Source organism: Rhinichthys klamathensis, unplaced genomic scaffold, assembly GCF_029890125.1.
Source record: "Rhinichthys klamathensis goyatoka isolate OS25496 unplaced genomic scaffold, OSU_Roscu_1.1 h1tg000567l_1, whole genome shotgun sequence".
In the NCBI taxonomy this organism is placed as follows: Eukaryota; Metazoa; Chordata; class Actinopteri; order Cypriniformes; family Leuciscidae; genus Rhinichthys; species Rhinichthys klamathensis.
This window is the reverse complement of record NW_026607033.1, coordinates 330,201-344,493: the sequence shown is the minus strand read 5'-3', so window position 1 is coordinate 344,493 and position 14,293 is coordinate 330,201. Positions and strand designations below refer to the sequence as shown.

At 36.8% G+C, this 14,293-nt stretch overlaps 1 protein-coding gene across 1 annotated transcript in view; it reads right to left on the bottom strand.

The window, feature by feature from the left end:
• Nucleotides 1-14,293, bottom strand: part of chsy1 (chondroitin sulfate synthase 1) — a 65,669-nt gene that overhangs the window by 3,539 nt on the left and 47,837 nt on the right. The gene's annotated exons all lie outside the window — the stretch shown is intronic.

The following is a 14,293-nucleotide window of genomic DNA, read 5'->3' as shown; positions in this document are numbered from 1 at the left end:
CTAATTTTTAAAGGGTAAAATTTTATTTAGTCTTATAGAGTTACAACTATACTCTTATTAAAATTAACCACATAAACAAAAATATAGCACTATTGGCACTTCAGAGTGATTAAATACTGAATACAAAGAGCGGGAGGTGCTTGATATTAAAAAGAGTTATAAGTGCAATATATCCCGAAAAGGAACTCTGTGCGGTGCTCGTTGACTGGCACACTGCCAAAGTAAGCTGCCTTTGTCAGAAGGCGATCATGAATTTGGGATGTGCTCTGTTAAAAAGTGTTATTAAGAATAATAAGTAGTGAAAATAAACTCAATGTGGTCCACGCACTGACTGACAGCGTAAGCGCGTGGACAGAAACCTCTTTTTCACGTCTTATTTCACTTGAATGGTCGAATACACACACACACACACACACAATTATGTTGGGTTGTAAACAGTTGGGTGTAAACCGGATATATATCAGTATAATGGATCCGTGCGTTTGATCTTAAAGTGACAGCAGCCACTGTTCTGCTCTGTTTCATTAATGTGAATCAAACAATAAAACAACAAAGAAAAAATAACTTACTGCTCTTGACTGATTTTTTCCGCTTTAATAAGAATACAATTATATTTAATTCATACAGTGAAGACTATGCAATATCTTAATAACTGTACTAATTCTTACTACATGGTAAATAAAACTATTGTACCTGAAAAACTTAAATTTAAATTATATTTTTGTTATATTGTTTTTGTCCTATTGTTTGTAATTTGCTTCACTTTTCTTATTTTTAATAACAGAAATGAGATCAAATAACACATAATAACTATATTGTGATATATCGTTAGTGTGAAATAAAATTTCTCATATTGGTCATATTGCCCACCCCTAATGTTAGTAATGATAGAGCAGTTGATAATTGTCCATTTTGAGATAAATAACAATTTTGTAAGTGCTACTTTCATTTCATCAATAGCTGCCATTATATTGCGTGTATTGTGTCATAAAGCTGGTAGCAAATGATACCTCTCCTCTACAATATCCTACGAGTCTGTCTAATTATTTGTGGACCAAGTAATAACCTGTAATCATTGAAGGCAAAACCAGGTGCTCCTAACGCCTGCTCTTCTGGCTCTGGTTGAAAGGGTAATAAGGGTGTGAGAGGAACATGGTGCCAATAAGCAGCTTAGAGTGACCTGAGAAATCTGAAGAGCCTGAGAATGTTACTCAGCAGTAGTCAGGATTGTTGGAAAACTTCATTATTAGCCACCCACTTATTATCCCAACTTTTGGTCACTTCTTTATTCTTAAGGAACTTCATAAAAATTCCATGACGGTTATTGATGTGATGAAGCCATTCATTAATGTTTTGAGTTAAATAACATTGTGTAGCATCTAGAAATAGAAGCAGAATTCGAGGACGAGGTGCGGTCAAACAGAGAAGTTAAACTTGAAGAGGAACTAAAGTTCAGTTTAAACTCAAAATTGGTCCTCACATGCCAAGACAAGGCAAATCAGTGTTGTTAACAAAATTACAAGAGCGTCTCTTTGCCCCAAAGCAACCACTTACATTTAGTCTTTTAGGAGATGCTCTCACCCAAAACCACTAACAGTGCATCTTTATTATAGATGGTTCACAAACCTTTTGACCAATGAATTTCCATAACTTTTCCACATGGATTATTGGAAAATTATTAGAGCAATTATTATTGTAGCGATTTATAGACAAGAAGAATGCATATTCACTACAGAAATGTACATTTTTTACATTTTTTTGGAAATCACTTTTCCAGGCCTAGAAAAAACACAAATTTAAACCTTGAATTTCCAGGTTTTTCATGAGTGTGGGCTATAAAAAGAGTATGATCGGTACTATATTTCTACATTTTCTAAAGAAAATGTCAGTGGTTGCCATGCTACGGTGTTCTGTTTTTTTTTTACATGTTGTCATGTGGTTGCTAGGTGTTCTGAATGGTTGCTAGGTTGTACAATACTTTATAACTGCTAAAAACACACCACCAATTAGGTCATGAGATGGATTTACTTTTTTTCACAATACTCTAGAAAGTGTTTCCCATCTGCAGCTCAATGTACTTCAGTTGACGCAAATGAAAACATTTAGACTACGCTGACATTCAGATAGCAGACATGTCCCTGCAATTGAGGATGCCAGAGAAATGAACTCAAAGCTGCAATCGCAGCATGCCATGGAGCAAATGTGCCATTGCAGTGATAGGACTGTCATACGACGTCCTCGAGTCTAAACAAATACATTACAATCAGACACAATCACTTCATTCCCACAGATAAATCCACACAGGCATATGACAGCATCAGCCTGTTTTCTGTCAGGGCACGATGGTTTTCCATTACTGCCTATAACAGCAAGCTAAAGCGAGAGAGCTTGTATAAATTTTTTTTTTTAAAAATCTTACAAAGGAACAGCTCATCCAAACAATTGAAAAGTACATCATTTAGGCGCTCTAATGTGAATTATTCCTTTAAACCAAAGGAAAAGCTTTGCATATGAGAACAATAATAATCATTTTAGCTATACAAAGAGCCAATAAATAAATACTGTAAATAAATGAATTGAATATATAATCAAACATGCAAGTACAGCTCCTATCTCTTTGAATGGGAGGACATTAAATTCTCCACATCCATTTACCAAGCTCCCAGTTTGTTTCTATAGCAACCGGAGCTTTTAACGGCAGCTGACTTTACCAATCAGCGATTGGCTCTTTTATTTAGAAGGCGGGGCTTATTCCGCCATATCGTGCATTGCACTTTCTCCCATTCATAAGTAATAGTGCGCCGTCCATATATCTAAAGTCTTAGTTTACATTTAACAAACTGTTGACAAACAACAAGAGAGGGGGGGAAAAAGAATTAGTAGTGCACAAAAACAGAGCGTGTCCTAATCTGACACTGCCGGATGCATGAAGACAACAGGATCAGTGTAAAGCAGCTCAGAGATGCTACATCTAAACACAGACAAATGTTTGACTTATCCTGCAAAAGGTCAGTACGCTCAGTTTCCCCTTTAAACACACCGGGAGTATTGTTTGGCATGGGAGCCAATGTTAAAGTCAACATGAAATCAAAATTTACATTCTCAATAAATCATTTAGTTGAATATCTTGTTTGAAATGCATCAGGTTATGGAAGTAAAATGTTTTGTTAAGTGTTGTTAAAGGGTTTTCATGCAGACTTTAACATTTAACAGCATTGATTGATTTTGATATACTACTACAGCTAATTCCCATGGTCCTGTACTCTCCACAGGCTCCACGGCAGATCTGTTATGACAGACCACCACTCCAGAGTGTTGGGTGACTCAAGGATTTGTTCCGGAATGGTAATTAGTGTGGGAATGTACGGCAAGTGAAATCTGACATGGAGAAGCACATCCTGCCACTGGAGCATGTGATGCAAGATTACAGCTCAAATTCAATCCGTCTAAACTGACTACAGCTCTGATAACGGAGTAATACGACACGTTATGCTTGCTGGTTTTAAATTGCAGCTGGTAAGATAATGTGACTTATTTCTTCCTCTTTTGCAAAGGCTAACTTCATTTGAGGAGCTTCATCATTTAAAATCAACTATGCACAACCAGTTTGTGATTTTGACATTCAAGAATGCACACTGTATTAAAGTTAGATTACAACACTAGATGTTTGGCTTGTTTACCAGTAACAGGGTTATTATAGGTAACAAACTAGAACCATAAAAAAAACATTTTTGTTACTTGAATAAAATTATCATTAACTGAAATAAGTCTTATTTTTCTTCTTTAAGGCAAAGTTTTGATTTCAAACAGCCCTTCTGGAATCATTACTTTTTTTTAATCTCTGTATTTCTCTTTTTGTGCATGTTAATATAATTTCCAGAGAGTTCGTCTCATATTGTAAGTTGAGCAAATGGCCAGGCAGTGATGCGTGGCAATGTTGGTCCTCCTGTGATGCAATTAATCAGCCTGTGAGTGCGACTGACCGGAGAGGGTCTTAAACATGCCAGAGCCAGTGGGACTACACTAGGATTTATCTGCTGATGAATAAGCAACTTCACAGCTCAGCCAGCATGAAACACAAGCAGAATCAAAGTCATATATGTGTGACGCAACAACGAAGAGCTCGTCCCCTACCGATCCCAGGCAAAAAATTGAAATAGTCCAATTGAGCTGGAACATTTGCCAGAGATGTTAACTCAAAGCACTGTGAAGTATAACAATGCTAATTCTTTCCACTATTTAATGGGAAGCGTTTACTCCTGATGTTAAACACGTGTCAAAGCTGATTTGATGGCTGAACACTTTACACTGCTGGTGAGCATCAAAAACAGATGGACCGTTTCTCTGAAATATCTGATGCATGATGGTACAGCACTGCATGGAAAAACCATTTGTTTACAAATGTATTACGTTAAAAACTACACTGAATCAATAAAGGACAAAACAGCACATGTCAGGGAAGATACTGCAGATACAAAGTATTTCCGGATTGAAAAATGAATAAAATCGATATGAATGTTCAGATATGAGACCGAAAAACATCACATTACTATGGATGAATGCAAGGTTGTTAATGGCAGGGTAATACTACGTGTAGAACTGTTTTCCAATGCCACCTTATTATAAAAACCTTAACAAATGTAGGTAACTACTCAATAAAATAAACAAATAAATAAAATGTTATCATACATATGAAATAATGCATTTCTATGCAAATAAAAAATAAATATGTAATCATGAAATTCTAACTGACATAATAAATGTCTATTAATAAAATAATAATAAATAAAAAAAAATACATTAGAAAAACATTATTCCACAAGAACACTAAAATTCTAAAACATAGTTCAGTTAACAAAACAAAAACAAAATGTAATCATGCATACAAAATACATTACTAGCATGTAAATGTAAGTGCAGGGAAGATGTTTTTGAAGTTAAACCGCACAAATTAAAAATTAATCTAACAATATTAACTCTTAATATACTCTGAGACAATTTTATTATGTTAAGAGTAGAGTAAAGTAGAGTTTACTCCCACTTCCAGCACTTTTCTCTTGACATTCTAATCTCAATTCTGCAAGTCGGGTTGCAGGCTGCTTTGCGAGAGGACGGGAATAATGGCGATTTCACCACTCCTGTCTCTGTATGATCAACATTTTTGGTCTGGGCCTGAACTGGCACGCTTTCTCTTACATTCAGAAACGTTGCATAAAAACACTTCATCATGCCACATTCAAAATCATCTTTATGCAACACACACAATGACGCAAATGAAGCAGCTTCCTCTGCATCACTGTGAAAAAGGCTTGTTGACTGAGAACAAGAAATGTCCTTGAACCAGAAAGAGAGAGGGAGTGTGGAATGAAACCGCGAGGACATGCCAAAGTATCGCCCGTCTGGTTTTGGAGGTCATCGGGTCTCATCAGCAAAGAAAGAAGAAGCCATGCATTTGGCCAGAAAGTGACGTGGTCACAGAAAATATTTATGCAAATTGGTTAACGGTATAAAAAGTGCTGAATGCAATTTGTATGATGCAAAAACGTCTTTTTAAATTGAATAACTGAATTACTGCTGTCGTGATTACTAGAAAACATATATAAACATCCCTTTTAAACAAAATTCTGTTTACCAAAAGCTTTCTGCAGGAAAACACTAATTTATCTCAAAGAAATAGCGATGGCTTTCATAAATAAATCCCAATCTATCCAATGTTTAGACAGTCATTTGTTAGATTTAACTTGCCATTCTTTTCAATGTACTTAAAATGATAATATAAAGTATATTAGACTAAATGAAAATAACATTTTAGCCATTTAAATATATATTTTTTACCATGTAAAACAAACAAATAAGTATGCATATACCTATGAAATATTAAATAACATACTACATTTCTATTATTAAAATAATAACAATAAATAATGAAATAAATAAGTGAAATGTAATAGTTTCTATGAAATAAATAACAGTAGTACATTTCTATTAAAATAAATAAAATATATATAAAATAAATCATACCTATGAAATACTAATCATACTAAATTATTATTAAAAATATAATAAATAGAAAAATAAATAAATTGCACCATAATGACTATGAAATACTAAGTAACATACAAAAATTATTTTGAAATAATAAATGACTAAAATAAAATGTAATCGTACCAATGAAAAAGTAAATAAACAAATTTTGTATTATTAAAAACATCTTTTACATTTAATCTAACATCAGCCATAATGGAACAACAGGTGAAACCATACAAAATTCGTTCACCTCAAACGTAATAAAAAGCCAACAATTTGTCCATCAATGCCCTTGAACCGGACGACCTGGGACAAGAATTGGCCCCATTGACAGGCCGCGGGAGTCAGGTCAGTCACAAAGGACGGTCTCAGAAGATGATGAAGGGTGAGCAGAGGTGGACGCTTCTGTCATTGCCCCCTTTATTGGATCGATTCATGGAGCTTGACACAGATATTCAGCTCTGATAATTGATGGCCTCATCCAACACCTGTCAGCTGACCGGCTCCACGCAGAGAAGAAAGAGCAGCGGAGGGGGACGCTAATAGGTATGGATTCTGTGAGCGCAGGCAACCTGTCAAGGTCTCCTCATTAACATCTGCTGAGGTACTCGGAGAATAATCAAATCTGGCTACCACTGAGACTTCAGTGATGTCAGGTGGCTGTACCGGTGTGCTCTTCGACCTTCCTTGACTGCTGATGTTAAGCGGGGGAAACCGGCCTTGACTTAGGCTAAAGACAAACACGGATGCTGGAGCTAAACTCTGGAAAGCATCATGGGACGTTATTCAGAGATATTTTAGAAAGACTGTGTGGTGCGGTTGACACTCAGTGGGGAAGATGTTGAACGTCAGGAGGTTTTAAAACACTGAGCATTGAGCAAGAACCTGCATCCAAATGTCTTTCGTCAAAATCATATTTATTTAATACGGATTTATTGTACTGTAACCAAAACAGACCATCTAGGTGCATAAGCGCATGTGAAGAATGGATAAAGATCGAGTCAGTCATCACCAGTCATATGAAAACGGCTCCAGTTTCCGTCATAAGTGTTGTGATGACAGGAATCCAAGATGGGTGTTTCCCCCCTCTGATTTCTATTTAAAAGCCACAATAAAAGGCCTTTCTCTTCCCAGAAACTATGACTTATCGATGATAACAAGGAACCAGACTTTTAGGTCAGCATATGGATGACAAGCACGTACAACACGCAATAAATCAATAAAAGATTGCAGTTGCAGTTTAAGGCATTTAATGTCGTATGTTGATCTAAGAAGTTCAAGGACATTAATTTATTTCCATTTAAACCAACAAATCATCAATATATAATTGCTATTTTAGGTTTATTCTATATTGGCTATTTTACAAAATCTTTGAATGTGGCACATCCAATCAGAATTATTACAAAGTCAGAACTATTATAAAACTGTTTTATTGTTTGGAGGATCAAGCATTACATAACTAGAAGCTACTTTTGCACTGATGCCAAATTTGTACCATTCATTTATTTTGAATAATCTTTTGGTTTGCGTACATCCAGTTACAAAAAAGGAGACAAATAACCAAAAAAAAAAGATGAAGCATCTTTCATTTATATTTAATTCACGACTGGACTATCCAAATCTAAGCATTAAAACATGATTATTTAATATAAACCAGATGCTTTTGTGAAACAGTCCTGACATCAAAACGGGCCAGATTGGTGTTCGATGGATAGGAAAACAAATCAATCAAGCCCTTATCTTGTTCCATGGCGCTTATCAAGAGAATACAGTGAATACAATACGGAGGCTATCAGTGGAGATAAGACAGCACTGAGAAGAGCCTCCTGAAGAGACTCTAACAGATGCCACGCTGCACACCGGCTACTCAATAGCAGTCACATACACACACAAACACACTGAAACTATTATACAAAGTGCAGCCAGGGACGATTCAGACCACTCGACCTGAGATTAGGCCTTAGTTCAATTAGTTCATCTAAGTAGTTTTATAAACATGCCTTATAAAAAAAACATCTCGAGTCGAAACTTTGCCACTGACATATTTTAAGAGATGTCAGTGCAAGTTGCTTTCAGTTAAGACAACTCAAACATGCATTTTAATCTAGGACTAGCTTAAGCCTCATCTGTGAAACTGTGGGTTAAAGTGGTGAAGTTAAACCAGCATTATTAGCAAGGGCTGTCCTGACGTTTAGTCGCATCCGGCCACTTAAACTCGAGACCTCATCTATTCAGTCGCAGACTCGTTCATCTCTTTGTTCGATTTTCCTTTGCATTACTTTATTAAAGAAAGCATTTCATTCTGCGCCTAGTGAAATTGTGTTGGCAGCAAATGTACTATTACAATCCATTTCCAAATGACTATAATACAAAGAAAACTGCCTGTCCGCTGACAGAATGTATACTGAGGGTGGCACTTTTGTCTTTGGGTAATTGAGTTACAAAGCTCTTCAATTTGCAATAACCAGCCCTGTTCCTTGGTGGGATAGTGCAGTAAGCCGTACCCCTACAAAGTCAGATTTCCGTCTCTGGCAGTAGCAGCCGGTGCAGAGGGAACACTAAATCTAATAGACTGTGGGAGTGAAGGGAGATGGCGTTAAAAAAAGAAAAGAAAAAGCACAACTTTGGAAAGTCTGATTTATGAATAGAGGAAATTCCATATCAACACGAGGCTAGGATTGAACCGCAAAGTAGGACAGGAAGTAGAGGGAGAACAGTAGCAACCTGCTTTCTGACGGCCAACATTGTCCAGTAATTAGAAAGTGAATAAAGAAAATCAACTTGTGCCTGCTGTGGATTTAAAAGCAGCATTGCAGCATAGAAATCAGGCCAGATTCAGACCAAAACAAAGAAAAGCATAATAAAAATAGTTTATAATGCCTTGAATGTAAAATCTAAAGGGGAGGGGGGCAACATTTTAATAAAAATGTTAAATACTGTTATATTTTGCATAAAGAAAATGAAGCCTAGAAACCTATTACAATCTTTCGCATTTTCAACAATTAAGGGTTATATATGAAAAGACCAGAATCATGCATAAAGAAAGCACAGTATAGTGCATTTTTTAATAGTTGATTTTAAATGGGCTATATAATATTTCAGCATACAAATTATGGTGCAGACAGATTTAAGAAACATCATTATCTTAGACACACTGAAGTGCTGAGGAACCCTAAAGCCCAAATCGTGAGCGAGATGCTCTTTGGATGAACCGGTCAATTCTGAAAAGCTGCTGCTTCATGCTTTGAGAATAGAAGAGGGCTCAAGAAAAACGTGCTGCTGCTGCACGGCGGACACACATCAGAAGGGCTCATCTTTGAGATCTCTATTTAAAGTGGCTTCCATCCAAAGCCGATGATGTTAAGCAGCACATGATAATGACGGCTGTACAACACAGAGCAACTCGGCTACGCCGACTCAAAATCACAAGGAGATACCAAAGAGCACATATGCACAAAGATAGCCATAAACAAAACATGCAGGGATAATGTACAGTGATCCAGCAAAACAAACCGTGATGTGAAGAATCACCCTAAAGCGGTTTATTTTGCAATAACAACCGGAGAATTGAACAATTTTAAGCTTATTACACGGCAATTAATAAATAAATAAACGCATGGACATGAAATATTGATTTGAGTTGAAATTAAAACATTGGCAATGGTCAATTATGCAGTTATGTGGTCCAATCAGAATCAAGTATTTCAAAAAGCCATGTAATATGCTTAATCAAATTGTTTCAGCTCTAAAATGAGTCTTAAAACAAGCCCACATACACACACTTGTACTGCACAAACGGACAAGACTTTAGATAGACAAAGACGGAGCACTCATATTACTTATGAATACGCAACGCACAATATGACGGAATTCGTCACACCTTCTAAATAAGAGAGTCAATCGTCAATTAGTAAATTCATTGCGCCACTGCAGCTGCTATTAGAAGTTTCCAGATGCCATAGAAAAAGTCAGTGAGATGCATGCTTAGGACTGCACATGCGCATTGGCTGGACAAACATGAAACAAAAGGTTTTTTATTGCTATTTAAGCATAAGAAACAAAATGCATGGAACATTTCATGTCAGATTTTGTAGCTGATTTGAAATATGTTATTTTAAATGTGAGATTAGCAAGTAGTTTTTGAGATTTCAGTGTTTCCCCATTCAAGTAGATAAGACCAGTCTTGAATGCCCAACATAGCTGCCTGGAGCAAAAAGCCAAAAGGCTTTCCTTGAAAAAGACTTTGCTTATTCGTGTCATGCTGAGAATCATCCACTGGTTAGGTTAATGAATTCACATTGCTGTTGCTGCTGCTGCCTGCCACAGGAGGCGATGCGTTACAGCGGTTTTACTGCCTAACTCACTCTCAGCCGTGGTAAAACTGCTGTAAAGCTTCACATCCTGCAGCTTATTGTTTAATAAATATAAGTGTCTCATGTATAAGAGCTTGAGCACAGCTCTGTATATGCTTTCATCAGACACTATCTGAAGTCATTATGTTCTGCACGGTCACACCGAACAGCAAAGCCAATATACCAGCTGCCAAGCTCTGTGTGAAAAATTACAAACAAGAAGAGCTGTATAATAAGTCATAAAACACTGAATAGTCAGTGTCTGTAGCCAAGCACAGGGGAGAGTGGGGCAAACTATACCACTTTTTTACTTCAGTTGTCCTCTATTAAAGGACAAATTAGATAAAGGTAAAACAAAACCAGCTAAATGTATTTCATAATTGTATATATTAATTAACATTGGAAAAAAGCATATATATTAGACCACATCTACAATTTTGGGGGAAATGCTTTATTTAATAATTTGCGTCAATCTTAAGGAAATAAATGTATACAAATTATTGGCAATGATGTTAAGTAAGACTTTTTTTTAAAATAAATGAATACTTCTATTCACCCAGGACACATTAAATTGCTCAAAAGCAAAAGTAAGGACATTTATAATGATACAAAATATTTCTATGACCAAAATCTTCTCACAGTAAGGCTAAATTTAGTCATTTTTGCTGGATATTCAACCCAAAAATGTTTAATGGTCCTTTATAGCAAATGAATGTAGATTTTTTTTTATGTTTTTAAGAAGAAAAAAATTGGCTATATTATTAAAATGTATATTCATGAACATTTCTATTTTCCAGCCATATCTTGAAATTAAACATCTTGCCATGATGAAAGTAAAAAGTGTGAAAGAGCAAATTAAAGGTGAAAAAATTATATTTATATTCAAACAGAGGAGATCACGTTCAGTCAGCTTGGCAAGAATTATCTAGACTTAAATGGCCTATCGTTTTTATATTCAGTGCAATATAGACACATTAAACCACAGAGAGGCGATGCAGGAAATGAGATAACACTGTACAATGGTGCATTACATCTACATTTCATGGTGGGCTGAGGCACTATGCAATAAACTCACTCAACATTTCAAACTAGATTTATGAGACCATTCAGCAACGACTCCCTTTCTTTTTTTCCCTGTACAGATGAACTTCCTGCTTTAACTGTATCTGTGTTTCTCTTTTAGCCTAAAGCATGTTAACTCACGGTCTGACACCTCTACTCCAGAGAGAATGATAGTGCCGAGGAAATTCCTTCACTGACCGCAAGTTGGAGCGTCCCAGAGCCTTCATTTCATTCCTGGCCTGTTCGTCATGGAGGCTTGTTCATGACGAGCAGCTGGATTAATGAAATCTGGTTAGGTGGGGTCTGGGGTTTATAGGCCAGATTACTCAACATGTGAGATGAGGAAGAGAGGGAAAAACTAAAACCTTGTCATGATCTTCAAATAAAACAAAAGAATAAATATTTCCTCTCTTATATATTTGTATATACACGGCATACCCTCCAGAATGGTTCGGTAGACCTTGGCAGTGAAGCGCCCATCAAGCACAGTTGGGAATGAGATTGCAGCCCAAACCATCACTGGTCAACCCCCGTGCTTCACTTCAACTCCCATGGATGTGGGAAAGACAATGAAGGTGGACTCTGAACAATACATGTTTCAGCCCATTGTCCACAGCCCAAGATTTGCACTGCTGGCACCAGTGAAACCGACGTTTGGCATTGGCACGAGTGACCAAAGGTTTGGCTATAGCAGCCCGACCATGAATATTGACTCTGTGTTTTATGGATACAATCCAGGTTAGTGCCTGGACATCCCTTCAGACACATTCCTTTTCATCGACAGTTACTCCTGTTGGATATGGTTTGTCATACATGGTGGTATGCCCAAATTAGCCTGGATACAATAGCTCAACAAGACTTGCTGTCCTGGTCACAGATGAGCCAGCGAGACACGCACTAACAATTTGTCTTCTTTTAACCATGTCTCCCATTATGTTGTGTGGACTGCAATATTTTATGTACTGCTGTGCTGTTGCTCAGCTAATTCAACCTTCACACTCTGGTCCTACTGAAGATTGGCCACTAGGTCGAGCACATATAGGCATGATCCCTCCAACACTATATTGGCCAATGTTTCAGTTTCATTGTCCTAAAATATAAATATTAAAAGGTAAAACCGATTTATTCCAATCTAAATTTTGATTGGGCTCACATTGTTTATTTGCATAAAGCCCAACTTCGTTATATCGCTTACAGCTTCAGGCGATCAGGTTGCCTCATATCGCCAAGATTCATTGAAAATGAATGACTTCAGTTCAGTGTGACACTGTCAACAAAAAAACTAAGTGCAAGACAACAACAAAATATAACATCTGACTGCAGAAAAAAATCAGCCTGGTAGAGAAAGAGGTATGTCTCATTATTCTCCACATCTAGTAGACAGGGTGAACGGGCTTATGAAGAGTGTTGCTGACTTACAGACAGGACTATTCCTCCCTGAACTGTGGATAACAGTGAGAGAACTGTGCAATAAAGCCAACCACACCACTGTCTTAAGAGGCATCAGCTCTAAGCTGCATTACAGTCCAATGAATATCTTTTCCAAAAACTTTTAACCCACATGCCCACTGCATAAAGACACGTTATTCAATAACCTAGAATCCCTTTTGTTCCTCACAGTTTTGATGAAGCTGAAATGCTTTAGACAAACAGAGAGAGGGAAGATATACCCATAAACCCATGGGAACACCTCTGTGTGTAATATATGACGCATTAACCTTTTGTTGTTGCACCTCTGAAGTGTTTGCGCAGGATACATAGTATGCAATAAATAGCTGTGGCCAAATGAACAGTGTTGGGTGAGGAACACTTGACATAGGGACAAATATCAGGTTTTGTCTCTTTAGTAATAATTCACCAAAAAAAAAAAAAAAAAAAAAAAAAAATCTCAGTTTAAAATGCAACTAACTCTTACTTTAAGTTATGAGGTAAAGAGGCTGGGCTATACTGTGAATATAGTATATTATATACACAGTTTAGTATAAACACAGTTTTATTAATAAGTAATTTATATAAAAAAAAATATTTAGCAAATGAGTATTTTTAACAACGTCAGTAATGATAGTGATTTAATTTTCACAAACCTTAAGTACACAAAACATGTTTAATTTCAAAACTGACATCACTGAAAGTAACCGATTCAATGAAAAGAACCAGCCCATAAAAGTCATGGGATCAATTCAATTGAATGATGCATTTTGTGGTTTACATGGAGACTTCATCTCTTCCCATCCAATTCAGATGCTGGTGAATATGGTTAGTTTTGCCGGGGTGAATCATAAAACACTGCCTCAAGATCCCTGTTGCTTTCAAATACTACAGACACAATTTTTCATTAAAACCTCCATGAGGTATTAACTAAAGTTAATAGTTGCTCTCTATGGGTGTTATGAACAGGTGTTTCGTTCTCACAGCTATATAGACCAATCAGGATCCAGAACAGGAACTATCCTTTGTTGTAGAATTCAGAGACAGCTGAGAAGTGAATTCGTATTGCTTCTCCTTTTATAGCTGGGCGGCACACACATATAAAACCTCATTCAAACCTTCCAGTGAAGACCAGGATTCAAAAGCCACCCTTAAACAACGCATTCAAGTTAGCTGATATTGTCTGTCCTTTTTTTATTGAGGGTAGTAATTACAGTCTTCGGGAAAGTTGTGGCAAGCCCGTGGCACACTGGCGCTCTGTTAGCCTCGCTCGAGAGGTGCCGCCCATGGAAAGCAGGGAGAAGTGAGGACAGGAACTGGATTGTGGGTGTTTAGACAGAAGTTGCTGGGAGGACTGAAATGATTAAAGTGAAACAAAGAGGGAAATGGAGTTAAAAAAGATACCCAATTACATATAATCTGTT